The 26,691-nt window shown below is 41.5% G+C and overlaps 1 pseudogene; it reads left to right on the top strand.

The window, feature by feature from the left end:
• LOC103279146 (heat shock factor protein 2-like) overlaps positions 1 to 15,717 on the top strand; it is a 138,508-nt pseudogene extending 122,791 nt beyond the window's left edge.
• Positions 15,718 to 26,691: the final 10,974 nt, after the last annotated feature.

Below are 26,691 nucleotides of genomic sequence, written 5' to 3'. Positions count from 1 at the left end.
GATTTTACCCTGCCTTGCCCTTACTGATGGAACACAGGCAGCAAATAACCATGATTTACATCATTCCATATTTTGGAAGAATCAGGATGTTGATGCTATCATAAAATTACACTATGAGTTGAGGGAGAAATGTTCTACAGTCAGTCCTCCAGATTTATGGGTTTGTTTAATATGAGCTCTCCAAGAATCTCTCTGTGTGCATCTAATATGAGCAACAAAATCTGGGACTTATCCAAAGCATTGCCTTGGAGTCTGCTTTCATGCTCACACTGTTTCCCAAACTGTGTCAGAGTTGAAACTCACTGAACAATCACCATCCCGATAGCTTAGGCCAGTGTGGCCCAACCCACGGCCCATGGGCCGCATGTGGCCCACCAATTCATTTTTGTTGGTCCTTGCCTTTTCTACTGGGAAAATTTTTAATTATGTAATTCAATATTAATTATGTAATTCGTTTTCTTTCTGGAATGTCTTTGGACCTTACATTCCTATACTAAATTTTGATTGGCCCTCGGGTAATAAAAGGTTGGACCACACTGGCTTAGCTATTGCTGGGTAATTCCCCTGCCCTCTCCAAATCAAATTGGTGCCTTTTCTTACATTGGCAAGGGCGCCAAGCGATGATTTCAACCTCTCTGGAGCTCCCAGACTGCTGTTACAATGATGAAAAACAAACAAAATAAATACTACCCATGTTATTTTCCCCATACCGTGGAGCGTGGGAATACTAGAATGGCTGCATTGGCTTGTGTGAACAGTGGGTTCAGTTCCAATTCAGGATTGACCCAGCTGTTTTCACTACCCTGAAGTGTGGGTTGTTCCATATTTGCCAGACCAGTTCGGGGGAGGGGGGGGCTCAGTCCTCCAAAGCCAAGTCACAATGGAGGATCAACTCCCCATCCCCTTGGTACTGGGGTATGTGATGGCCAGCATAGGGGAAAACATGCAAATACAAGCAGTAGAACTAGAACCTGTGACACAAGTAGAAAATGGAGGTAGCAATATGATTTGGGCCATTTCCCTGGTGCTATAAGGACTGTAAGACACAATGTCTGGCTCTGAACCTGTGGTTGTTGACCGATGTGTGACAGATTTGGAATTTTTCTCAGTATTAGGAAGAGAGACTTTTTTCAGGTCAAAACAATATAAATATGAAAGTAGTGATTCTAAAAATTATCTTATAAGAGTCTTCAAAGAGTTGCTGCAGTAAATAATATCAAAACAGACTCTTTCATGTGTTTACCTCGAATGGATTATACAGTCTCTTGCAATTGTACTAAAGTTGGGAGAGAAACATTCTAATTTGCAATAAGGTTCATTTGCATCTGTCTGTGTGCATGAAAAGGTCTTAGAATGGTCTTAAATGTAATTTACACCCACCAAAAGGCTTCTTTAAACTACCAAAGTGGCATAGAGGGGCCTTAGTGTAAATGATAATCAGGCCCGGAAGAATTTATCACTCACAGCAATTAAAACCAAAAGAATGCAAAAGACCTTGGGCAATAATAATTAATTTCTGAGAAATATGGATACTGAAACCAGCTGCAAATACTCCAGATACTTAGTGTAGCGCGTGTGTGTTGAATTAACCACTTATTTAGCACATTCATATATGAAATACCCATGCAAAAATACTGAGATAAATTAAAGGTTATGTTTGATAACAAAACAGAATTGCTAAAGAGTCCAAAGGAGGATCTTTAAGTCTTTGGGTAAAGCAAAGCAAGCAGAGGGGGACTTTTGGGAGGAAGGTAGTGATAGAAGAGCAATTGACTTGGGTCTCACTTAAAAAGGGAAGCCTTACACATGAGGGGAATCACATCAACATTGGCATTGCTGCATAATGCCAACTCACGTGTCTGAGCTTCAAAAACCTAGTATGTGAAGCACATGCAAACATATTCATATACACTACTCTACTGAAGCAAGTATGATGTCAAATCTTACCAATAGCCAACAGCCAACACTACTAGGGCTGTCATATTCCAGCCCCTGAAATCTCATCATTAAATTTGCATATCATGGAAATCTTTATAATTATGCATATCATTTATTTGCATAATTTCACTAGTTGCATTTTTCTACTTCTATGATTTAGCCTTGGTACCAATTTGAAATAATAACTACTGTTCTGAAGGTTACTATAGTGCAGTGCAGTGGTTCTCAACCTGTGGGTCCCCAGGTGTTTTGGCCTACAACTCCCAGAAATCCCAGCCAGTTTACCAGCTGTTAGGATTTCTGGGAGTTGAATGCCAAAACATCTGGGGATGCACAGGTAGAGAACCACTGGTGTAGTGTTTAAGGTGCTGAATGATTTTTAATATGCTTCGCATAGAAGAACCAAATTTCAAATCCCTGTGTTCTGTCTCCCAGGAGTTTGATTTTACAAGCTGTCCATAGTTGTAGAAATAGCACCTGTTTGCATTTGTTCCAGGGTTGCTGCAACACTCTGATAGTTAGCCATTAGTAGAGTTTGTAGCCAGTTCAGCAAAGTCTTTGCTGCTTGCAGCTTGCAAATGTATCTTTTTGTTCTGGAGTCTGCCCCTTTTCCTGGGGAAAGAAGGCTCCATTTTGAGATGCCTCTTGCCTTCTAGACTGAATTAAAAAGAACTCAGATGTGCTTGTGTGGCCAAGCCAGGCCAACTCTGACAAAGCCATTATAAGTACTGACCTCTGCCTTTAAAACCAGTGCTGAGCATAGATAGGAAAGACCCGCTCTTTCTAAAAATAGTAGTTTAGCACTGGGGACGAGAATATCTCAGGATTTCTCTGCCACTGGAAGAAATTCTACCTACTTCACCTCAAAAACTAGCTTTGAGCTTAGATAGTGATAGACCTGCTCTTTCTGACAGCTCAGGGCTAGGGTGAAGAGCATCTCAGGATCTCTTCGCCTTTGGAGGAAGTTGAACCAGCAACTAAAGGAGAAATGCAAGAAAGGAACATCTGCAAGAATTTATAAGTTGACTGTTTATATTTGCAACCTTAACTACGTGTGCCAAGTCTGCCATGGACTTTGTGAAAATAAAATTTTGTTTGATTGTTCAACTTGAAGTGCCTTTGGTTACTGGGATTTCCAGAGCTTCTAAGTAAGGCCCCCGCAGTTCACCTGGGCAAAGGAAGAAGCACATCTTAAAGCTTTAAAAGGTGCCTGGGTGTGACGGCATTCCCTGCTTAGTGATGAAATTTGCCAGGTGACTGCTACCTTTCAACAATGAATGCTGGGCCATCACTTTACTACCCCAATTGCCATTGTTGCTGTTGGATAGCCACGGGGCTCCAGAAGAGCTCCTTACCATTGCAGGTGCCCTGTGCTGACATCAGTAGAGGTTCCTATTCAGCCAACGTGGTGGCCAATGTGGATAGTTGTCACGACCCAGGCTACAGAGCACCAATAACCATACGCAGAGGCCAGATTCTATCTAATATCTTTATTAAGGAAATATATAAAGTTAATAAAAGCAAATGTAAAAGTTAGTCCAGAAGCAGACCTTTCAGGAAAGGTCAAAATTAGTCCAAAGAAATAATGTCCAATATGAAATATTAAGGTCCAAAGTTGTAATCCAATAACCGAAACACTCACTTTGCCAGGCAAAGTGAGGGGAGATGACAAGGTCCTTTAGTCCATGAACTTGAGCAAGGCTAGGAATTAACTTGATACTTGAAAACAAGGCTTGAATCGTGGCACAAAATAACAAGGAACAAGAACAAGATCCGTGGAATTACTTGGTAAAATCCGTGAAACAAGGCAAGGTTTAGTCCTGAAAGGCGAGGCAAGGTCCGTAGGTAAACAAGGCTGGGAAACAGGAGCGAAGGCTTGAAAACAAGAACAAGGCTTGAACAGGAACGAGGCTTGGATCGGAGCGCGCTGTCCAGACACAACTCACTCCGGAGGCTGACGAATTGACTCCGCAAAGTTACTCCGCGGGTAAAACACCTATATAGAGTCTAACTTTCCCGCCGAGAGCAGTTCTCTGGGAACCAGAAACGAAAGCTAATCTCTGAGACCAGATGTTTGACTCCTTAAAGATTCTCATGGAAAGCAGGCTTAATTGGCTAAATTCTTAGCAATTATTCTAGCACTCCTGCGCGAGGCCGCTTCCAAACCTCTCTGTTGTTTACAAAACTCATGGCGAGAAAACACAGGAGATGTAGCCTCAGTGTTTGTTTGACATACTTCTGGAACATAACCCTCTTGCAGGTGCAAGGTTCCCAGATCTGGCTGGGAAGAATCTGTCTGGGAAGAATCCAGTTCTGACTGGGAAGGTAAAAAACCCAAGTTTTCTTCTTCATCAGGCATCACAATGTCATGAGCAGGACTACAAGGCCCATGGGTCATCACACTATCCCCCTCCTCAAGCCCCCTCCCAAACTGGGACTCTCTCCCCGAGGCGCGAGGTCGAGGCTTGGCGGGATAGGTCTGATGAAAGCGACGGGTTAGATCAGGAGCATGGACTGTGGAGGCGTCTTCCCAAGAGCGTTCCTCAGGGCCAAAACCCACCCAGTCAATGAGATATTGCAGGCGGCGGCGGTGAAAGCGAGAATCCAAAATGTCCTGAACCTCGAACTCGTCCTCCCCATCTACCAAAATAGGGACGGGGGCCGGCCGGTCTACATCTGGCCGCACACCATCCGCCGGAAGGAGCAGGGAGCGGTGAAACACTGGGTGAATGCGCATTGAACGCGGAAGTTGGAGTTTGAAAGTCACGGGGTTTAATTGCGCCACCACTGGATAGGGGCCAATGAAGCGGGCATCTAACTTCCGGCAAGGGCGATGGGAGGGCAAAAAGCGAGTGGACAGAAAAACCCGATCTCCTACCTTGATTTCGGGGCCCGGCTGGCGATGTTTGTCCGCGTGACGTTTATAGTCCTCCTTGGCTTGTTCCAGTTGCTGAAGCAAAAGTTGTTGCACCGCTGTGAGTTCCTGCAGCCAATCTTCTGCTGCGGGAACTTCTGAAGTTTCAATGACAGGGGGAAAGAAACGTGGATGGAAGCCGTAGTTTGCAAAGAACGGCGTTTCTTTTGTAGAAGCCTGGACTCCATTGTTGTAGGCAAACTCCGACAGTGGTAACAGAGAAGCCCAATTGTCCTGTTGGTAGTTTACATAACAGCGAAGGTACTGTTCCAAAGTGGCATTGGTGCGCTCCGTTTGCCCATCCGTTTGGGGATGATGAGCTGAAGATAAACGAGAGTCTATGCCCAATAGTTTTTGTAGTGCCTTCCAGAAACGAGAGGTGAATTGGGATCCACGGTCTGTGACCAAACTCTTGGGCAATCCATGTAGTCTGAAAACATGTTGGAGGAATAAATCTGCAGTCTCTTGGGCCGTGGGAAGGCCTTCACAGGGAATGAAATGGGCTAACTTGGTGAAAAGGTCCACCACCACTAGGATCGTGGTGAATCCACAGGAAGGTGGTAAGTCAGTGATAAAATCCGCAGAAATTATTTCCCATGGGCGAGATGGGGTAGGAAGGGGGTGTAGAAGCCCTGAGGGCTTCTCCCTTCTTGTCTTGGAGCGCTGGCATACTGGGCAGGTGTTGACATATTTTTCCACATCCTTGCGGATCTTGGGCCACCAGAAATCTCTTAGGATCAGATGCATGGTTTTAAATAGTCCGAAATGCCCTGCTGGTTTGCAGTCATGACACAGACGAAGTGCTTTTTCCCTGCCCGGTCCGGGTGGGATATAAACATGATTTCTATAGCAAAGCAGTCCATCTTTAAGCGAAAAGGGAAAATGCAGACCTTGACGAAGTTGGTCCTGCGCCCAGGCATCTGCTTGCTGACTAGCCCTGATTTCTTGAGCACAGATGGGTCCTGGAGTAGAGGGAGTTGAATCAATGGGAGTGGATTTGGTGTTCCCCACTGTGAGCGTGGCAAAGTTCTCGGGTTGTAGTAGTTGGGATTCAAAGGTCTCCTTGCGTCCTGCAGCGTATTCCGGTTTACGTGACAGGGCGTCTGCTTGCTTGGTTTGGGCTGGGGTCACATAATGAATCTGGAAGTTGAAACGTTCAAAGAATAAAGCCCAACGTTGCTGCCTCTGATTTAGCTTGCGGGCAGTTCTTAGATGTTCTAGATTCCGATGATCAGTGTGGACTTCAATGGGAAATTTGGCCCCTTCTAGCCAATGTCTCCAAGTTTCAAAAGCTGCCTTTATGGCTAATAGTTCTTTTTCCCAAATGGTATAGTTCCTCTCTGGTGCGGTTAGTTGACGAGAATAATAGGCACAAGGATGAAGGTGATCTCCCACCGGTTGTAGGAGCACAGCCCCAATTGCCACATCAGAGGCGTCCGCTTGCACCACAAAAAGGGTTTCAGGATCTGGATGCTGAAGGATTGGCTGGGATGTGAATAATTTCTTTAGTTGCTGGAACCCTTTCTCTGCTTGATCAGTCCAGCGGAAGGGCTGTTTCCCACGGATGCAGCTGGTGATTGGGTCAGACCAGCGGGCAAAATCTGGAATGAACTTGCGGTAATAGTTCGCGAACCCCAAGAATCGCTGCACCTCTTTCTTGTTGGTTGGCGCCCGCCATTCCAATACTGCTGAAACTTTTGCCGGGTCCATGGAGAGCCCTAGAGGCGAGATGCGGTACCCCAGGAAATCTACCTCTTGTAGATCAAAAGCGCATTTTTCCAGCTTGGCATAAAGTCCATGATCCCGCAATCGTTGTAACACCATTTTAACGTGGTTCTCATGTTCTGATTGTGATCTAGAAAACACCAAAAAATCGTCCAGGTAGATGATCAAGAACCGATCTAGATAGTCCTGAAAAATGTCATTGACAAAATGCTGGAACGTTGCGGGAGCTCCGCATAAACCATAATTCATAACTCGGGACTCGAATAATCCGAATTTAGTCTGGAAGGCGGTCTTCCACTCGTCCCCTTCTCTGATGCGAACTAGATTATAAGCCCCCCGTAGGTCCAGCTTGGTGTAGACCTTGGCTCCTCGAAGTCGGTCTAGTAGATCCGAGATTAAGGGCAGGGGATAGCTGTTCCGCTTAGTGATATTGTTCAATGCTCTGTAGTCCACCACCAAGCGTAATTCCCCTGACTTCTTCTTCACAAACATCACTGGGGAGGCGGCTGGGGATTGAGAGGGTCTGATGAATCCCTTGCGAAGGTTTGTCTCTATGAATTCCCTGAGAGCTTCTTGCTCTGGTTCAGTCAGGGAGTAGAGATGCCCTCGCGGGATCGGGGCCCCCTCCACCAAGTCAATGGCACAGTCATAAGGTCTATGTGGGGGTAATTTTTCGGCTTCTTTTTCATTGAATACATCCCAATACTCGGAGTACTTCTTTGGCAAGGTGATAATGGGCTCGGTGTCTGTGGCATGGCAGACCTTGGCTACGAGGCAATGGTTTTGGCAGTACTTTGAAGCAAACTGCAGTTCTCTGTTGGACCAGGAGATGCTTGGGTCGTGAAGTGTCAGCCATGGAATCCCCAAAATCACAGGGAAATGGGGAACCTCAGTAACAAAGAAGGAAATCTCTTCCATATGTTCCCTTATCCACATCCTGGTGGGTTCCGACCACTGGCTTACGGGGCCCGTCTTGAGAGGGCGGCCATCGATGGCTTGCACCACACGGGCATTCTTGAAGTCATGATATTGTAATCCCAGAGAGTCGGCATACTCTCTATCAATGAAATTGTTGGTAGCTCCTGAGTCTATCATGGCGTGGATCATGACGGGTCCCTTTTTTGCTGACCATAAGGTGACCACTAGAAGGAACAGGACCCCGGTTGGCGGCTCTTGAATGGGTTTCTTGACCGGGTTGGCGAGCCTCTCTACGCCCGGTCGTTGGCTTCCCCCGCCGGCTGTGTGCCAGCCGCCTCAGACGCCTTCGTCTCCGTGGAGGACGCCGCCGCAAGACGGGCGGCGGGCTTCCCTTTGGCTGGGCACTCTCTGGCGAAGTGGCCCCCATTTCCGCAATACCAACAGAGATTTAGGCGTTGGCGGCGGGCCTTCTCGGCGGCATCTAATCTGGGACGCACATTGCCCAACTGCATCGGCACCTCCTCGCTCCCTCTGGGGTATGGGGATGGTGGTGGGGGTCTCCACACTGGACGCGGCTGAACGCTGGCGGGAGCGGGGGGGTTTGCCCCAGCTCTACCGCTCTGGCCTCGTACCCACTGTTTCCTGTTGGCAATCATGACTTCAGCCCGTAAACATTGATCGATGAGTGCTTCAAGCGTTTGGGGAGGATCCACCTTGGAGATTTCCTCCAGCATTTCAATGTTGAGACCCTCCCGAAATTGTCCTCTGAGGGCAACATCGTTCCAGCCGGTGTTGTGGGCCAGCACTCGGAACTCGGCTATGTACTGAGACATGGGTCTGTCTCCTTGGAAGAGGCGGCGGAGTTTGTGACCGGCTGCCTCCAAATTGTCCTCGATTCCCCAAGTCTCCTTAAGGTGGTCCAAGAAGCGTTGCGCTGATCTTAGGTGTGGAGAGGCTTGGTCGAACAGTGCCGTCGCCCAGTTGGCCGCTGGCCCGTCTAGAAGACTGTAAACCCACGCCACCTTGATGTCTTCTTGGGGAAACTCGGCAGCACGGGCCTCTAGATAAGCTTGGCATTGGCGACGGAAAACATGAACCTTAGAAGCTTCTCCAGTAAACTTGGTTGGCAACGCCATGGCCGGAAGGCGGATTCCGCGTTCCTTCAAACCCTTTATTTCCCCATCCTGTGCATTGAGCTTATCACGGATTCGGTCCACCTCATCCTTGTCGATGGTGTAGGTAATCGGCTGGCCGCCTGGTCCAGGTCCGGCTCCGGTAGACATTCTGGCCGAGGTTAATTGGTGCTTAGGGTGGCGGAGTCAAACTGTCACGACCCAGGCTACAGAGCACCAATAACCATACGCAGAGGCCAGATTCTATCTAATATCTTTATTAAGGAAATATATAAAGTTAATAAAAGCAAATGTAAAAGTTAGTCCAGAAGCAGACCTTTCAGGAAAGGTCAAAATTAGTCCAAAGAAATAATGTCCAATATGAAATATTAAGGTCCAAAGTTGTAATCCAATAACCGAAACACTCACTTTGCCAGGCAAAGTGAGGGGAGATGACAAGGTCCTTTAGTCCATGAACTTGAGCAAGGCTAGGAATTAACTTGATACTTGAAAACAAGGCTTGAATCGTGGCACAAAATAACAAGGAACAAGAACAAGATCCGTGGAATTACTTGGTAAAATCCGTGAAACAAGGCAAGGTTTAGTCCTGAAAGGCGAGGCAAGGTCCGTAGGTAAACAAGGCTGGGAAACAGGAGCGAAGGCTTGAAAACAAGAACAAGGCTTGAACAGGAACGAGGCTTGGATCGGAGCGCGCTGTCCAGACACAACTCACTCCGGAGGCTGACGAATTGACTCCGCAAAGTTACTCCGCGGGTAAAACACCTATATAGAGTCTAACTTTCCCGCCGAGAGCAGTTCTCTGGGAACCAGAAACGAAAGCTAATCTCTGAGACCAGATGTTTGACTCCTTAAAGATTCTCATGGAAAGCAGGCTTAATTGGCTAAATTCTTAGCAATTATTCTAGCACTCCTGCGCGAGGCCGCTTCCAAACCTCTCTGTTGTTTACAAAACTCATGGCGAGAAAACACAGGAGATGTAGCCTCAGTGTTTGTTTGACATACTTCTGGAACATAACCCTCTTGCAGGTGCAAGGTTCCCAGATCTGGCTGGGAAGAATCTGTCTGGGAAGAATCCAGTTCTGACTGGGAAGGTAAAAAACCCAAGTTTTCTTCTTCATCAGGCATCACAATGTCATGAGCAGGACTACAAGGCCCATGGGTCATCACAATAGTGGACTGGTTCACATCAGACCCAGTCATGCTGTTAACACTGTGACCAAACTATGGGGCTGCTCCAGAGTTTCAACCAAACTTTGCATCATCCCCAACTTTTCTTAGTATGGGGTATCTCATGATAAAAACCAGAAGTCTTGGGATACCATAAAGACAGCCAGAAGCGATATCTCAGTCAGTGTGAGAAATTGAGCCTGTGTAGACAAACTCTGTGGAGCTCATTTGCAAGCTTATCTGTTGTCTTTGCAACTTCCCACCTGAAAAGAGTTCCCTTCAGTAGATATTCAGTAGAAGAAAGTTACTTGTACCCCAGGAAGAGGAAGAGGAAGAGGAGAAGGTTGCAATGATGGCACCCCTGTACTTCTGCTGCGTCAAGAACTGCTTCCATTCCATCCATTATTCCCTGAAATAACCAGGTTTCCAGTAAGGCCAGCCACAGTCATGATACTGTGGTCATATCCTTGTTCTCCTTCTGTTTGGGTGGGGTGAAGGGGTCTTGCTTTGTTTCCCTGTGAAAAGAACTGTGGGAACACATGGTCACTTGCCCCTAAGGATCCACCCACTTCGACTGTATTGAACAAATGTGGAAGACCTGATCGATACAGTCGAAGTGGTCGGATCCTTAGGAGCAAGTGACCATGTGCTCCTGCAGTTTGTGATACAAAGAAAGGCTGAAACTAAGACAAATCAAACACGCATTCTGGACTTTAAGAGAGCTGACTTCCAAAAAATGAAGGAAATACTGAGCAGCATTCCATGGACGCCAATATTAAAAGACAAGGGAGTTAAGGATGGATGGGAGTTTTTTAAAAGTGAAATACTCAAGGCGCAAATGCAAACGGTGCCAACAAAGAAAAAAATATGACAAGTGCGAAGAAGCCAGAATGGATGTCCAAAGAACTTCTAACCGGGCTAAGATTCAAAAGAGACATGCACAAGAAGTGGAAAAGGGGAGAAATCACCAAAGAAGAATTCAAACGTATAGCCAACTCCTTTAGGGAAAAGATTTGCAAGGCTAAAGCGCAAAATGAGCTCAGGTTTGCCAGGGACATTAAAAACAACAAAAAAGGCTTTTTTGCTTACGTTGGTAGAAAAAGGAAGAAAAAGGAGGCGATAGGGCCTCTGCGAGGAGAAGATGGGGTGATGGCGACAGAAGATAGGGAAAAGGCAGAACTGCTTAATGCCTTCTTTGCCTCGGTCTTCTCACAAAAAGAAAGCCATCTTCAACCTCAACAACGTGAAATGGACGAAGGATTTGAGGAAATCCAACCCCAAATAGGGAAACAAGTTGTCCAGGAACACCTGGCCACTTTAAAAGAATTCAAGTCGCCAGGGCCAGATCAACTACATCCAAGAGTACTGAAGGAACTAGCTGAAGTAATTTCAGAACCACTGGCAATCATATTTGAGAGTTCTTGGAGAACGGGAGAAGTCCCAGAAGATTGGAGGAGGACAAATGTGGTCCCTATCTTCAAGAAGGGAAAAAATAATGACCTAAACAATTACCATCTGGTCAGCCTTACGTCGATACCAGGCAAGATTCTGGAAAAGATCATTAAGGAAGTGGTCTGCAAACACTTAGAAACAAATGCAGTCATTGCTAATAGTCAACACGGATTTACCAAAAGTCATGCCAGACTGATCTGATCTCTTTTATCGATAAAGTTACGAGTTGGGTCGATACAGGGGATGCCGTGGATGTAGCGTACCTAGATTTCAGTAAGGCTTTCAACGAAGTCCACCACGACCTTCTGGCAAACAAACTAGTCAAATGTGGGCTAGACAAAACTACAGTTAGGTGGATCTGTAATTGGCTAAGCGAACGAACCCAAAGGGTGCTCACCAATGCGTCATCTTCATCTTGGAAAGAAGTCACGAGTGGAGTACCGCAGGGTTCCGTCCTGGGCCCGGTTCTGTTTAACATCTTTATTAACGACTTAGACGAAGGGTTAGAAGGCACGATCATCAAGTTTGCAGATGACACCAAACTGGGAGGGATAGCCAACACTCCAGAAGAAAGGAGCAGAATTCAAAACGATCTTAACAGACTAGAAAGATGGGCCGAAACTAACAAAATGAAGTGCAACAGGGACAAATGCAAGATACTTCACTTCGGCAGAAAAAATGGAATACAAAGATACAGAATGGGGGACGCCTGGCTTGACAGCAGTGCCTGTGAAAAAGATATTGGAGTCCTTGTGGACAACAAGTTAAACATGAGCCAGCAATGTGATGCGGCTGCTAAGAAAGCCAACAGGATTTTGGCCTGCATCAATAGGGGTATAGCATCTAGATCCAGGGAAGTCATGCTACCCCTCTATTCTGCCTTGGTCAGACCACACCTGGAATACTGTGTCCAATTCTGGGCACCACAGTTGAAGAGAGATGTTGACAAACTGGAAAGCGTCCAGAGGAGGGCAACTAAATGATCAAAGGTCTGGAGAACAAGCCCTATGAGGAGCGGCTTAAAGAGCTGGGTATGTTTAGCCTGCAGAAGAGAAGGCTAAGAGGTGACATGATAGCCATGTACAAATATGTGAGGGGACGTCATAGGGAGGAGGGAATAAGCTTGTTTTCTGCTGCCCTGCAGACTAGGAAGCGGAACAATGGCTTCAAACTACAGGAAAGGAGATTCCACCTGAACATCAGGAAGAACTTCCTCACTGTGAGGACTGTTCGGCAGTGGAACTCTCTCCCCAGGACTGTGGTGGAGGCTCCTTCTTTGGAGGCTTTTAAACAGAGGCTGGATGGCCATCTGTCGGGGGTGCTTTGAATGCGATTTCCTGCTTCTTGGCAGGGAGTTGGACCGGATGGCCCATGAGGTCTCTTCCAACTCTACTATTCTATGATTCTATGATTCTATGAACTGCCCTTGTACCCTTGCATGACCCTCAACTACCCTGATTTGGAGGGATTGTCTTGGTTAATCATAGGGATTGTTTTGATTAATCATTCTGCCATCTCATTTTTAGCTGCTTAAAATTGTTCCAGCTCTTGTAGTCTCCTCCCATTTCCCTCTTCAATCTGGCTTTCTTCAGTTGCAGCCAGCTGTGCTCAAACCGAGTGAATTGAGTCTGTACTCAATTAGTAACAAGGAAGGAGAGGTGTAAGTGGAATCTTTGCAATTTCAGTTGGCTTAGGCAAAAGCAAACAGCAATGTGTTCTTTCTTATGAATAACTTTTGCTACCTATGTCATACTTTATGTCACTTGGCCATATGTGTGCTAATTTTCATCTATAAATATTGGACAAGTTGTTATATGAAAAAGCAAAAAAAAAATACACACAGCATGGACCTATTTTATGGCCTTATGCTTATTTTAAAAAAAGTAAATAAAATTGTCCATGAAGTCAGTATGATCAAGAACTATTAACTATTACATCAGTTAAAATTTTACAGTATTTATATGGGCATTTATTCTCATTATTAATGTAGGAAAAAGTATTGCTCCTCAAGCAGGTAAATGCTCAGCAATGAGAGAGAGTAAAGATTATTTGTGTGCTCTGGACTAAACTTCTAGGACTCATGGGCTACTATTGTGCCTAAGTACAGCACCAAATGTTTTTGTTTTGATTTGAAATGATAAAACTCATAAATGTATGTGAAGTCTAATAAAAAGGAAAAAAGTTGCTGCCATTATCATTTAAAGTAGATTTAAGAAACTTGACTTGAACTGATTACTTTTGACAGCCAATAGGATATTTATATTTCCACCCAACTTTCTTTACCACTTTTCTTTTAATCTCTAACCTGTTTACTTTCTGTGGGGTTGCTAGATTTTGACTTGATTGTTTATATGGAAAGATGATGGTATATTTAATTTTCATTACTCCTGTGTGCATGTGTAAAAATATTTAGATGGTTGCCAAGATGTATTTTCCTCATATCACATTTAGTTTAATTTACCATTGCACCTTAAGTCTGTGTTTATTTGTTTATGAAACAAAAGAAAGTACCTTCTTTTCAATATTTAGAACATTTTTGCACAACCACAATTTTAAACGTATAGATCATAGGAAAGTATAGATTCAAATGTAAGGAGATTTGTTTTTCATTCCTCAGAGGGAAACTTATGATACAGTCATGTACCCAGAGATCTCCTTAAATACTATACATGTCAATGCGTATCTTAAAAAACAAGACAGATGGAAGTTGGGTACTTAGGGTTGCCAGGTGAAATATAGCATGGCTCTTGTACCTTCAATGTTACATAAAAGAGACAATTTCAGCGCTGCTTGAATGACAGGGGCACAACAACTTAGGGTTTGAAGCTGAAGAATGTCACACATGGAAGGAATTGTCTAAGACAGGATATACACCCATATACAGCTTGGAAAATTTATCTTTGTTGATAGCATCTCCAGGTATCCCCCAACTTGTCTGACAGATTTTGGGAACTAAAGTCCAAAAAAGTAACTTTGCCAGACTGTTCACACATACACATAAATAAACATGCAGACACTGCTGATAGTGGAGTTAATATTTTGGTGTGACACTCAGGATCTGTTTATATTTATCAATGGATGGATGGATAAGCAATTTATCTTTTACTCAGTAAATATTTGCATATGTGCCTGGACATGCAATTCATAATTTGTATGTCCAGGCACAACTCACCCCATAGTGAATAGATGGGGTGACTAGAAGAGTCAACTGTTAAATGTGAGGGCAAAGTGAGACTATCTGCATACTACATCCATGCAGATATTTTCCTATTAAAACAAATAGAGACATCTGATTTTCAGCTATTTTAATGATGTTTGTTGATCAAATAACAATGAAACAAAGAGAATGTAGTTAAATGAGAGCTGCTTTTGATGACCTAAAACCTCAAAAAGGCTTTGAAAGGGAGATGGTAGCAGCAGAATCTCCAGCAATACCATTAGTGGAGGAAGCAGTGATGGCAGCAGCAGAGTTGGCCTCAGTTCAGTCATGCACAATGAAGCAGTAGTCAGTAGCCTTGACAGCAGTGGCCAATACAAGGGGCAGTACCGTGGTCCTGGCCTTCCTGAGTAAGATGTGGACCCTGGTAGCTCATCATCTGGAGCCAGAATGACCACAGTTTCCTTGTGTTAGAACAGTGGCTCTCAACCTGGGGTCCCCAGATGTTTTTGGCCTTCAACTCCCAAAAATCCTACCAGTTGGTAAACTGGCTTGGATTTCTGGGAGTTGTAGGTCAGAAACATCTGGGGACCCCAGGTTGAGAACCACTGTGTTAGAAAGAACAAAAAAATACTAAAGAGATTTTTCCAAAGTATTCCAAGCAGAACAGCATGGTAAGCTTTGTGAAATAACAAAATATATTACGCTTTTATATGGCAGTCCATATTGAATTGAGCATTATTAAATTGGAAAGGGATGGCCCTGTTGAATTCCAGCATCCGTACATCAAGCAAGAACAGGGGGACTTACTGGAACACATTAAAAGTAAGGGTTTTTTTCAAGACTTGAAGAAAATAAAATTTGTCAATAAGACCTGTCTAAAATTGCGAGTAAAGCACAGGAGGTTCAAATTAAACAACAGATGATTGAATCTGGGCTCTCTGCTTTGAAGAGAGAAAATTAATCTCTTTGGAAGGAAGTAGCAGAACCAAAAGCCAAACATCTGCAGCAACGGCAAATGATCTGAAAGATTGTACTGTTCATTGTTACTCTTGTTTAGAATAACCAGCTTGTGAATCTGAACCACCTGTTGCTTCTGAATACTAATGGAACTGCAAAGACCAGCATATTCCAGCAGATTACAATTGGGTTGAACATGGAATGAAGCAAGAGGGAGAAGCAACTTAGTATGGATCTGTTGATGTCAGGTGTCGTCCTTGACAACTTCCTCGGTCTCTCCTACTAATATTGGGTTCCTGCAAAGACAATGTTTAGGAGACAACTTGTGGGAGATAATTTGTGGCTGAACCAATGATGTCCTATCAAAATCATAGCCTTATTGAGCTGTTCAGTAACCCAGATCTAATTCAAACAACCTCTATATTTTTGTCAAAAAGAAATCAAGTAGGTAGATTCTTGATTCTTCTTCAAACTTTCTGTAGATTACCTGGAAATCATGGACCACTAATGGTTCATGGATCCCATTTGGGAACATCTGAATATAGTTTGCTGAATGATTTCCTGAGCAGGTAAATCTTCAAAATGTGTATGCTTATGCATTGCAGTTCTGATTTTGAATCCATATTGTGCCAAATAACTCTCTGCTCAGAGCTAAGACATTTTTGAACACATTCACTCTGGGGCGGGGGGGGGGGGAAGCCCTTCTTGAATGTGGTAATAAATCAGAGGCAAAATGAAGATAAAAGTACCTATGCAACTATAGACCCATAAGCTTCTGATTCATGCCATGAACAATAGTAGAAAAGTACTTCAAATAGGTCATTAAAATGTAAAATAAATCATCTTCTATGACCACCATTGTACTTAGGTCTTTTAAAAGGTAATGTTTTAAGGCTGATGCTTTCAGGCTTTCTCCATTAACCTCCACAACATTTTTTAAAAAGATTCCTATCCTGAGTTGCATGAAATAGACTATAAATGACTTTGCTCAGGAATAGCATTTTCTCCCTTAAAAGTGTTTAGATGTTGAGCCGAAACCACTACACTGCTAAGTTGTGTAAACTATTGTTAAAATATGAAATGGAGGAGGAACAGGTGAAAGACTGTATGGTTAAATAAGCATAAAATTTGGGTAAACCAAATACAAATGGAACAATGAGAAAGGGTCTGGACAAAGAATTTGAAATTTACACTGAGCAATGACTTGAAATAAAAATTTTATGAAATGATTACAGATGGTATCTGACTCCAGAAAGGATTGCTAAGATGTATAAAAATGGTTCTAGTGGTGGTTGGAAATGCGGGGAAAAGGTGGGCACTTTTTATCATATGTGGTAGTCATGGAAGAAGGCCCATAAAAACTGGACACAAATACATTTTATTTTAGATGAAATCGTTAAAGTCAAATTTGAGATGAAACTATCTACTTGGGATGTTAGATGAACAACTCAATAGAAAACGGGAAAGGTTATTTCTATACATGACAACGGTAGCAAGAATTACCTATGCTCAAAGATGGAAAGACTCAATGATTCCATCACAAGGCTTATGAAAATAAGTGAACTTGCAGAAATGGATAAACTTACTAAATTGATTAAGGAGAAATTTCTAACTAATTTTAAGAAAGACTGGGGTCCATTTATTGTGTTCCTCCAGCAAAGATGGGACCAAATCTCCATCAGTGGTTTTTTGGACTAGAAGTGTGTTATTATAATGTTAGAAAGGATGTACCAATGGTTCTTTTTTCACTAAATGGGTGTAGGAAACAGAATACAACCACCAGACAGAGAAGATAAAGCCCTCAGATTGGATAACAAAGATTGTAGTTTGTAGTTATTGGGTTTTTTTAAATCCAGGAAATTCAGGGAAAATGAAATGGAGTAACCTAAAACAACATACATGGCTGGTTGGGTGGATGGCAAATGAAACAGGACACACCATGTTATTTTGTGCATGTTCCTTGGCATCTAAGGACTTTAATGCATGTGAGAGGCAACTTGGCATTGAAGTAGGATTGTCAATTTGATGATGGTCCATATCTCATAAAACTGTGTGCATTCCGTTGCTATTTTGCCTCGTCTGCATGATTAATGTGCCATCCACTGAGAATAGGCAAAATCAATCAATAGCTGTCCATCCCACCATGTTTCTCTCACTTTTCTCCTCCTCCCACCACAATCCAGAACTGTTTTTTTGTTTTTTTTTTTATAACTGGGAAAGTGTGGTTTGCCCAATGTCAGTAGGTTTCCATTGCTCTTAAGCCTGGTTTTCCAGAATCCTGGTGAAATAATAGTAGAGTCCTGCCAACCGGTATGATATAATGGCTCTTGTCACTATACCATACTGGCTCTCTTTTGTGGTTGGCAGGAGTCTACTGTTGTTTCAGTTTTGAAAAAGAATGGTGGAAGAGGCATAGCTTACAGCAGGAACTATAGAGGTTCTGTCTTATCACTATTCCTCTAAGAACTTAATCACACTAGAGCAGTGGTTCTAAATCTGTGGGTCCCCAGATGCTTTGGCCTACAACTCCCAGAAATCCCAGCTAGTTTACCAGCTGTTAGGATTTCTGGGAGTTGAAGGCCAAAACATCTGGGGACCCACAGGTTGAGAACTACTGCACTAGAGCATGGGTCCATTTAAATCAGGTTTCTACCTCCTGCAGAATTCTTGAGTTTGTAGTATAGGGAGGGGCTTTAAACTGCTCAGCCAGACAGTCCAGGGCTTCACTAAATTACAAACCCCAGAATTCTGCAAGAGGCCGAAACTGGATTTAAAGTGGATCCATGGTTTAGTGCAGGGGTCCTCAAACTTTTGAAGCAGAGTGCCGGTCCACTATCTTTCAGACTGTTGAGGGGCCGAATTATCATTTGAAAAAAAAAAAAAACGAAGGAACAATACAATATTTAAAAATGAAAACAATTTTAGCCAACATAAACCTATCAGGATTTCAATGGAAAGTGTGGGCCTGCTACTGGCCAATGAGATAGTCAAGTTAATTAGGATTGTTGTTGTTGTTGTTGTTGTGTGTCTTCAAGTCATTTCAGACTTTGGCCGAGCCTAAGTCTAAAATTAATTATTTATTTACTGCATTTATTTACTACATTTATATCCCACCCTTCTCACCCCGAAGGGGACTCAGAGCAGCTGTATGTACATACAATACGTTATATTATTAGCATAACACAATATTAGCATTATATATTACTATATTGAACTATACCACTATATTATTATATAATATGTAATATATAACATATAATTAATATTATTATATGGTATTATTATTAGTATTATATTGTATAACATAATATTATTATCAATATTATATGTATATACAATATATTATATTATTAAAACTGTTATAAAAATATTATATTATAAAACTGAGGCCAGGGGCCAGGTAAATGACCTTGGAGGGCTGCATCCGGCCCCCGGGCCTTAGTTTGGGGACCCCTGGTTTAGTGTGATAAGGTCCTAAGAGTTAAAGGAATAGTTACTGTCTCGGGACAAAGATCTACAAATCGGTCATAGTTCAGACACTGACCAGCAGTGGCAGATGCAGCTTTTAATGTAAAGCATGATTGGTTAAGTGTCCTTTAGCTTTTGTATAAAAAGGGAAATGGTGGCTTAGCTGAACAAAATCCTCCTTATTTAACGTGGACCTCTGCCTTTGGCATGCAAGTCCTCTGTGTCCAAAGATAATTAGCACTTTATAATGCTAATTATTATAATTGTGTCTGAGAAAAAAAATCATTAGCGGTTATGTCTGTTCAATCATTCTGAATTGCTCCTTCTATTCAAGAATAAAGTCATTTTTTGATTAACCAGCTCTTGGAGCTCAATGCTCAGAAGCATAGTTACAGAAAACCCTTTGATTGTTTATTTCCTCATTTGCACAATCCCAAAAGCTCATCCAAGTGTCAATAAAAATGAGTATGACTTATCAGTAAGACATTCAGGTGTCAGGATACAGACGAAGAAAAGCTACTGCTTGGTTCTTTTATTGGTTTATTTACATTGTCACTTTATCCAGCATACTAATACATTTTTATTGTCTTCCATTTAGCGAAAATACTTGAGCAAAGGAATTATCAATACGCACTGTTATTAAAAAGTTTAAAAAAAGCAGAAAAGAAGATGGATTTAGGGAAATATTGCACAACTTTTAGTAAACTAAAAGCACAACTTTAGAGTAAATTTTAATACCAAACTTTTATCCCAAAATGTGCTTTTTAAAATGTATAAAGGTCGATCTTTTGAAACAAGAAGAGTATCACAACATTTGGAAAAGTACAAAATCCATAGAATATAGTAAGACCTCTATATATGTGTGTTCCCAACCAAACTGCAGTTATCTCAAACTATGGATACAACCAAATATCATTACGTTACCTGGCTTCAGATCCCGGCATACTATGATCTAGAAATTCCAAGAGTGACAAACTCTCTAAGAAGTTGTCTAACATAGGCAACAGCAGGGGGATTCGCCAGGCATCATGTAGAATCCATGGGGCAGTGGGGGAATCCATCATCCTACACCCCTTGTTGCCCACAGCACTGCCTTCCCCATCACATGGAGGAAAGAGTTGCTGCCTGGCTTTCCCCTGCACTGTCCACATTGCTGGCAATGAGAACACAGGAATCCTCCTGTGTTCTCTTTGTTCTATCATCTGATGCTGAGAGCAGAGATCATGGATGAAGCCCTGCCGGAAGTAACTGTGCTTTGTGTGAAGGGATCCATCGGGCTCCGTCCAGGAACTCAGCATCCTATGTCAGGTCTGAAAGCTCATGTGATGAACTGGTAGGAATTTGCTAAGTCCTCCAGGGTGTCCTTTGGTAACTTTCAGGGGAAACATACCATTCATTTGACTGTAGAACCAAGCAAATTCCTAGAGAGAGACTACTTTCTGTGAGGCATGGTTAAGTGAAACCATCGATATGGGTCCTGCAGTTACAATGTCTTGCTGTAATTACTTCCTATAAAGTAATAATAGAGAAAGAGAGAGAGAATGCAGTGTGTGGAGTATCCTTTCATTCCTGACACAAGCATGCTGCATAAATGCATTGGCAATAACTGCTATGACTTTGATTACTTTCCCAACTTGACTCAAGCCATTCTCAGAACTCTACAGAGACCACCCCTATTAATAAAGGAAAAAAGTTATTAAGGAGGAAAACATTGCCCTCCCAAGGTTGTGGAGGAGGAAGATCTTTCATATGATCTCCAGACGAAAATTAGCCCTTCACATGTAATTTGACATCTTAAAAGGATAATCTTCCCAGGAGAAAACAACTTCCCTGTTAAACAGATTGAAGCAGAAAGACTCCAGCATGTTATGAGACCATGGGCATTTCTCTATGACTGAGAATGGAAATTTTTCAAAGAGCAAAACCCAAAAAAGGAAAATATGACAAAAAACATAGAAAGCATACATTAATGAAACAAAATGCAAATATTTCAAAATAATTTGCAATTGGCTTTGTAATAAACAAGACCATTATAAACAAAAGAAATTGATGGATAGTTTTTTCTCTAACTACTCGGGTTCCCAAAGGGATGCATAATTGAATATAAAGAAATAATTGGAATAAAATGTTATTTTTAAAAAGATTAAAGCCATTTGAAAAGCCAGAGTCTTAATAGAATAAAACAGTATGGACTGTCTGTGGTCTAAAATTTATTAAAAATGTGGGCCAGGCTGCCATCCCTTGGCTGAGAGTTCAACAGAAGAAAAGCCTTTTCTGTACTGACCAAACTGGTTTTTTGTGTCAGTAGGGGTGCATCTACACTGTAGAATTAATGCAGTTTGACACCACTAAACTGCCATGGCTCAACACCATGGAACTTGGGATTTGTAGTTGGGTGAAGCACCAGAAGGCTAAAGGCCGGGTAAACTACAACTCCCATGATTCCATAGTATTGAGCCATAGCGGTTAAAGTGGTGTCAAACTGCATTAATTCTACAGTTTGGATGACCCTTGGACAGTAAGACCACCTTTGCAAAAGACTGCAAATTTCAGGTATGGAGGAGGAAATAACACCAGAAATTTATTATTATTATTGTTATTGTTATTGTTGTTATTATTATTATTATTATTACTATTACCCATCTTTCCTTCAGTTTAGGACACCTTAGAACAAATAAAAAGTTATTTTTGAAAAAAACAATACAAAAATTAAATGCTATTAAATTATATACAAAAGTTAAAAACAATAAGAAACCATTAAGAAAACCAGCACAACAAAAACAAATACAAAACCTAGCACTGTTTCTAGAAGGATGGGCCTTCTACAGTAAGTTCTCAAAGGCCTGTCGAAACAGAAAAGTCTTTACTTGTCTGCAAAAAGAAAATATATAGGCTGCCAAAATAGATGTGTTTTTTAAAAACCTTGGAACATTTTATTTGCATATGCTTAATGAGGTATCTTGGAGATTGGACCCAAGTCTCAACATGATATTCATTTACGGTTCATTTACAGCTTATACATATAGCCTTAGGAAATTTTATACATGCAATATATTAATATTTTATAGATGAAACAAAATCTGTGTACATTGCACCATCTGAAAGCAAATGTGTCATCTCAGTTACTTATGTGGACAATTTCAGATTTTGGATTTGTCAATTATAAAATGAAGAGGTTTGGTTTTGAGAGCTCTCTTAAGAGGATGAAAATATTCCAAGTGGCAGTTGTGATTCTGGAACCCTTCCCCAAACTATAGTTGTGGAAGAAAAACTATCGAGGAAATTTGGTGATGTCTTGTTCTAAAAAAAATTCAGACCACTTCTGAATTAATCTGCTTCTTTTAAATATTAGTTGCATTGAAAATAATCTTTTGGCTCTAGTGGGTGTATATCCCCAGATGTTGATGCTAATGTGAGAGACATTAGTTCATCACATCTTTAGCCTAAGCAGTCTGGGAATAATAAATCTGTTAATTGTGCCATACTGTTTCTGAGAGTTCACCTGCAATGCAGTCTGAGAACTGTTCGACTAAACCTACATGCTGTAAATACCATGTGTTTGTGTAATGCTCCTCTGGGATTCATCTTCAAGGCCACCCAAGTCTACCTCCTCATCTAGAGTGACCTACGTAGGAAGTGACACAAGACTAGCAGCAATTTAATTAGCAAAATGCTGGTTTTGGATTAATAATAACAATTCTCCTTTTTTGCCCTTCCCAATGCATATAAATATCTCTCTTCAAACTGTAGCTCCATATGGCAATTAGAAGTATTTGTTCCATTTGTTATACTTTCGTCTGCTTCTTTTTAACCATATTATTCAGGAGCCCTTATACCATCCGTTGGGGTTAATCCCTCTTCAGTTAATTGTATTTGGATTCCAATGAAGTCAATATGTGAAAAGTGAACCATAGTTTCAATTTTGACCAATTGAGTTCAAGAGGAATAAAGTATACCTAATCTAACCACCCCCAAACCATTATTTTAGCATTACTGTTATTCCCTGCAGTATCAACTGTAAAACTTTTGCATACCGAGAATACACTAAACTTTGTCTCATTTTCCATACCAAAATCTCAGTAAGATAGTTTAGACTGAGAAAAAGTTTTCAACAGTTACCTAATAACAGTATTGATTCTCTCAGAATAACAATATTGATGCTCTCAGAAAAGTTGCCTACCTTTCTTAGAATCCCTAGCCGGCATCACCAGTAGATATGATGGTTAGGAGATTCTATCCCCCAAAATGACCTTTCTCTGATACTGAATATTATTTATATAGACACATGAATCATTTGCAAAATCACATTCAGCTATAATAGCATTGTTATTTGTTGTTTATTCATTCAGTTGCTTCTGACTCTCTGTGACTTCATGGACCAGCCCACGCCAGAGTTTCCTGTCGGACGTCAATGCCCCCAGTTCCTTCAAGATCAAACAAATCACTTCAAGGAAACCATCCATCTTGTCCTTAGTTGGCCCCTCTTCCTTTTCCCTTCCATTTTCCCCAGCATCAATATCTTCTCCAAGCTTTCCTGTCTTCTCATTATGTGGCCAAAGTACTTCATCTTTGCCTCTAATATCCTTCCCTCCAGTGAGCAGCCGGGCATTATTTCCTGGAGGATGGACTGGTTGGATCTTATTGCGGTCCAAGGCACTCTCAGAATTTTCCTCCAACACCACAGTTCAAAAGCATCTATCTCCCTTCGCTCAGCCTTCCTTATGGTCCAGCTCTCGCATCCATAAGTTGACATCATGCTGGCAATGAAGGTCCGCATAGTTAAAGCAATACTGGCATAGTTTAGTGCTATCTGAATAAGCCACGAGTTTGTATGCTCCATCCTACAATTGCCTGTTTCATATTTTTGCAAAGAGAATACAGTATAAGCAGCACATGGTGCTATTTCAGTTCTCTACAAGTTTTCATCCAAACTAGGAAAACTGTGGTGAGTTTAGGCTGATGTTAATCCAGATAATCCAAGGTGGAATGGTGGCCAGAAAAGCAATAGTTAAAACTAACCATGATTTCCACTTAAGAACAAATGACAAACTTGTAATTTTTTTTTTAAAAAAAATTAAGTACAGTACAACCCACATTTTTACAGGGGATACATCCCCAGATTTTGTATGGATATATGAAAACACAGATAATAGTGAGCCCTATTATTTTAAATGGTATGAACAATGGTGAAGAGTGTATAACTTGTCCAGGAGATCTAAAGTGAATAAATGAAACTGTGAAAAAGTAAAACTGTATATATTGGTTTTGTGGATACGGGGGTCATATTAGAGATATCTCCCTCCCAGAAGTGAAGAAACAGATTCAATTTAATCTATTGTACAGTTATACTATAGTTTAGCTTTGTGTCAAAACTGCCAAAATATACCCATTTTCCAAAAGCAACTGGAAGTTTTTCTTATGAGTCTTTCTCACTTTAATTCTTATAAAAGGAAAGTGCATTGTGTATTCATCTAAAAATAAAAGAAAGTCCCCAAAACGGTTTCCTTTAAAAAAAAAACAAAAAAAACAGTAATGCAGCCTTTCACTGCATTATCTGGGCATTGCTGAATTCATATTTTGTCAGGTTGTACATCCAATATAATAGAACTGGCAGCTGACTAATAATCTGTCTGTTATTACATTCCTAACCTGCAGTTCATTCCACCGCAAATCCTAAGGTCTGACTATAAAATGTGACAGGATACAAAGCCTGTGCAAGGAATTTAATAAGAGTTCCAAATTGTTTGAATGGGAGCATTTGGAACACGGTATGACGGCCATTTTGAAATCTGTAACCATTGCTTCTAATGAGTCTGCTTTCCCCTGCAGGGGTCTGTCAAGAAGAGGAGGAAGATGGCAGCATGCCATCTGTGTTTCTCAAATAAACAGAGTTTAAGGAAAGAAGAATCCCTCCAAGAATTTGATTTCAGCTGCCTGGGCATCTGTGAGTAACTCACAGTGTGTGACAGGCATTTGCAGCAGGATATGTTCTTATTCTGATATAAAAAAATGAAGGAAAAATGACAAGCACAGAAAAGCATTGGTAAAAGATTTTAGAGAAGATGTGTCACTTGGATGATTTCTACATAGACACCCTTGAGTCTTTGTCTGGGGCATACTTTGTGTAGTTTTGAAAACGGAAAGCTTAGGAGTTACAATGGACAGATCTATTTGCTTTCCCCCCATATTTAGTTTTTTGCACTGTAATATCTTTTTGTCAAATATATGAAGACATCTTCAAATATTATAAAGTGTTGATCAAAAATAAATCAAATGAGACTCTGAACATTTGGCCAAATTCAGAATGTTCTGCTATTTCCAGAATATTACCATGTTGTACTCACGAGGCATGTTGCAGTTAAAGATGGGGAGTCTACCTGTTGGACTAAAATACATTTTATTGCTTGAGATGGGAAAGATGGCACCATTCTCACCTATATTGAAGATGCTGTTTTAATTGGCTCTAGTAGAATTTTGACTTAAATTCTGCGAATAGGATGCCATCTTTCTTGGAGGCAACTAATTTGTGGAATCAGTACAGACAGGGTGGCCTGTATGTGTTCTATGAGTACAAACTGGGTGACCCAATGGTAGAAAGTCAGGGACCACAAGAACTCCTTTCATCAGTAATTAGCATTTTGAGGTGGTTACTAGAGTAGGGTTCTCTTGTGGTTTTGTGATTCCATACTAATGCACAAGACTAGTAGTTATCCCACTGTGCCTAATCATAGGGCTGGCTCTAAGCACTGAGGAAATACAAATTTCACCTTACCTACTTAGTATGAACAAATCATAGAACAAATTATTTACCAATGACGTCAGCCCTCTCTGTCTACAAATTCTTCATGCATGGATTCAATAATCTCAAGAACTTGATAGTAATTTAGAAAAAAAATCCCAAAAGCGAACTTAGATTCTACAATTTTATCTAAGGAGCTTCATTGTACTTCGCCATTCTATATATTGGTATGTCAACATCTGCAGATTTTGTTACCTGTAGCCAAGAAGATAGCAAGGGCCCATTGTTTTTAGTTCAATAGTTACCGTATTTCCCAATAATGAAGTCGTAGCTGCATTGCACTGTGCTTATAACTTAAAAAAATAGTTCTTCTTTTGTAATGTAACTCTAACATACAAAATTACTGTTATAGTAATGGAATGTGATCCCAATAATGGCAGAGGAGGAATGTCACATGATGTAGGTCAAGGGTGGGTGAAGCAATGGGATAGGCACTTAAACAGTCATCAAGAGGAGGGAGGGATCTTAAGAGTGAAAGAGGACTTATTGGCCACACGTTGGTTGGACAAAGTTTCGCCTGTAGACTGGGTAGGAACTATGACACCTTCCATGCATTCATTTGTATGTGTATATTATATACACACACACACTTAAAAGGGCAGTTTTCATGGGCCATTTCACCATGTTCCCAGCCTCCCAAGCCACGTTATGTCCCAAGTGTGTGAGCTTAATCTGAAATTAGACCTTTCCTAGAACTAAGTAACCTCAGTGGAAGGTATGTGTTGAAATTGCTTGTGTGCCCCGAAAAAGCAGAAGTGAGAGGGTTTGGGGAGAGGGACAGGGTTAGTCTTAGTGTTCTAAGGTCATGGGGCTTGTTCAGCCCTTAGAACAATGGAAGTTTGAGCCATCCCTGGCTTAAGTGCTACTCCTTATGCTGTTGCTTCATGCTCTTTTATGTATGTTGAGTTAGCAATGAAAGAGATGGGATAACATAAATCATATTCACATTTCTTTAAAACAGTTATAAATGTGGTCAACTATATTTATGTAATTTATTTCCTTTTGATAAATGGACTATTTTAAAATAAAATACAATTATAATGGTAATTATGATTACTGT

This window comes from Anolis carolinensis, chromosome 6, assembly GCF_035594765.1.
Source record: "Anolis carolinensis isolate JA03-04 chromosome 6, rAnoCar3.1.pri, whole genome shotgun sequence".
Taxonomy (NCBI): Eukaryota; Metazoa; Chordata; class Lepidosauria; order Squamata; family Dactyloidae; genus Anolis; species Anolis carolinensis.
Note: the sequence above shows the minus strand (reverse complement) of the source record. Positions and strands in the feature narration are given on the sequence as shown.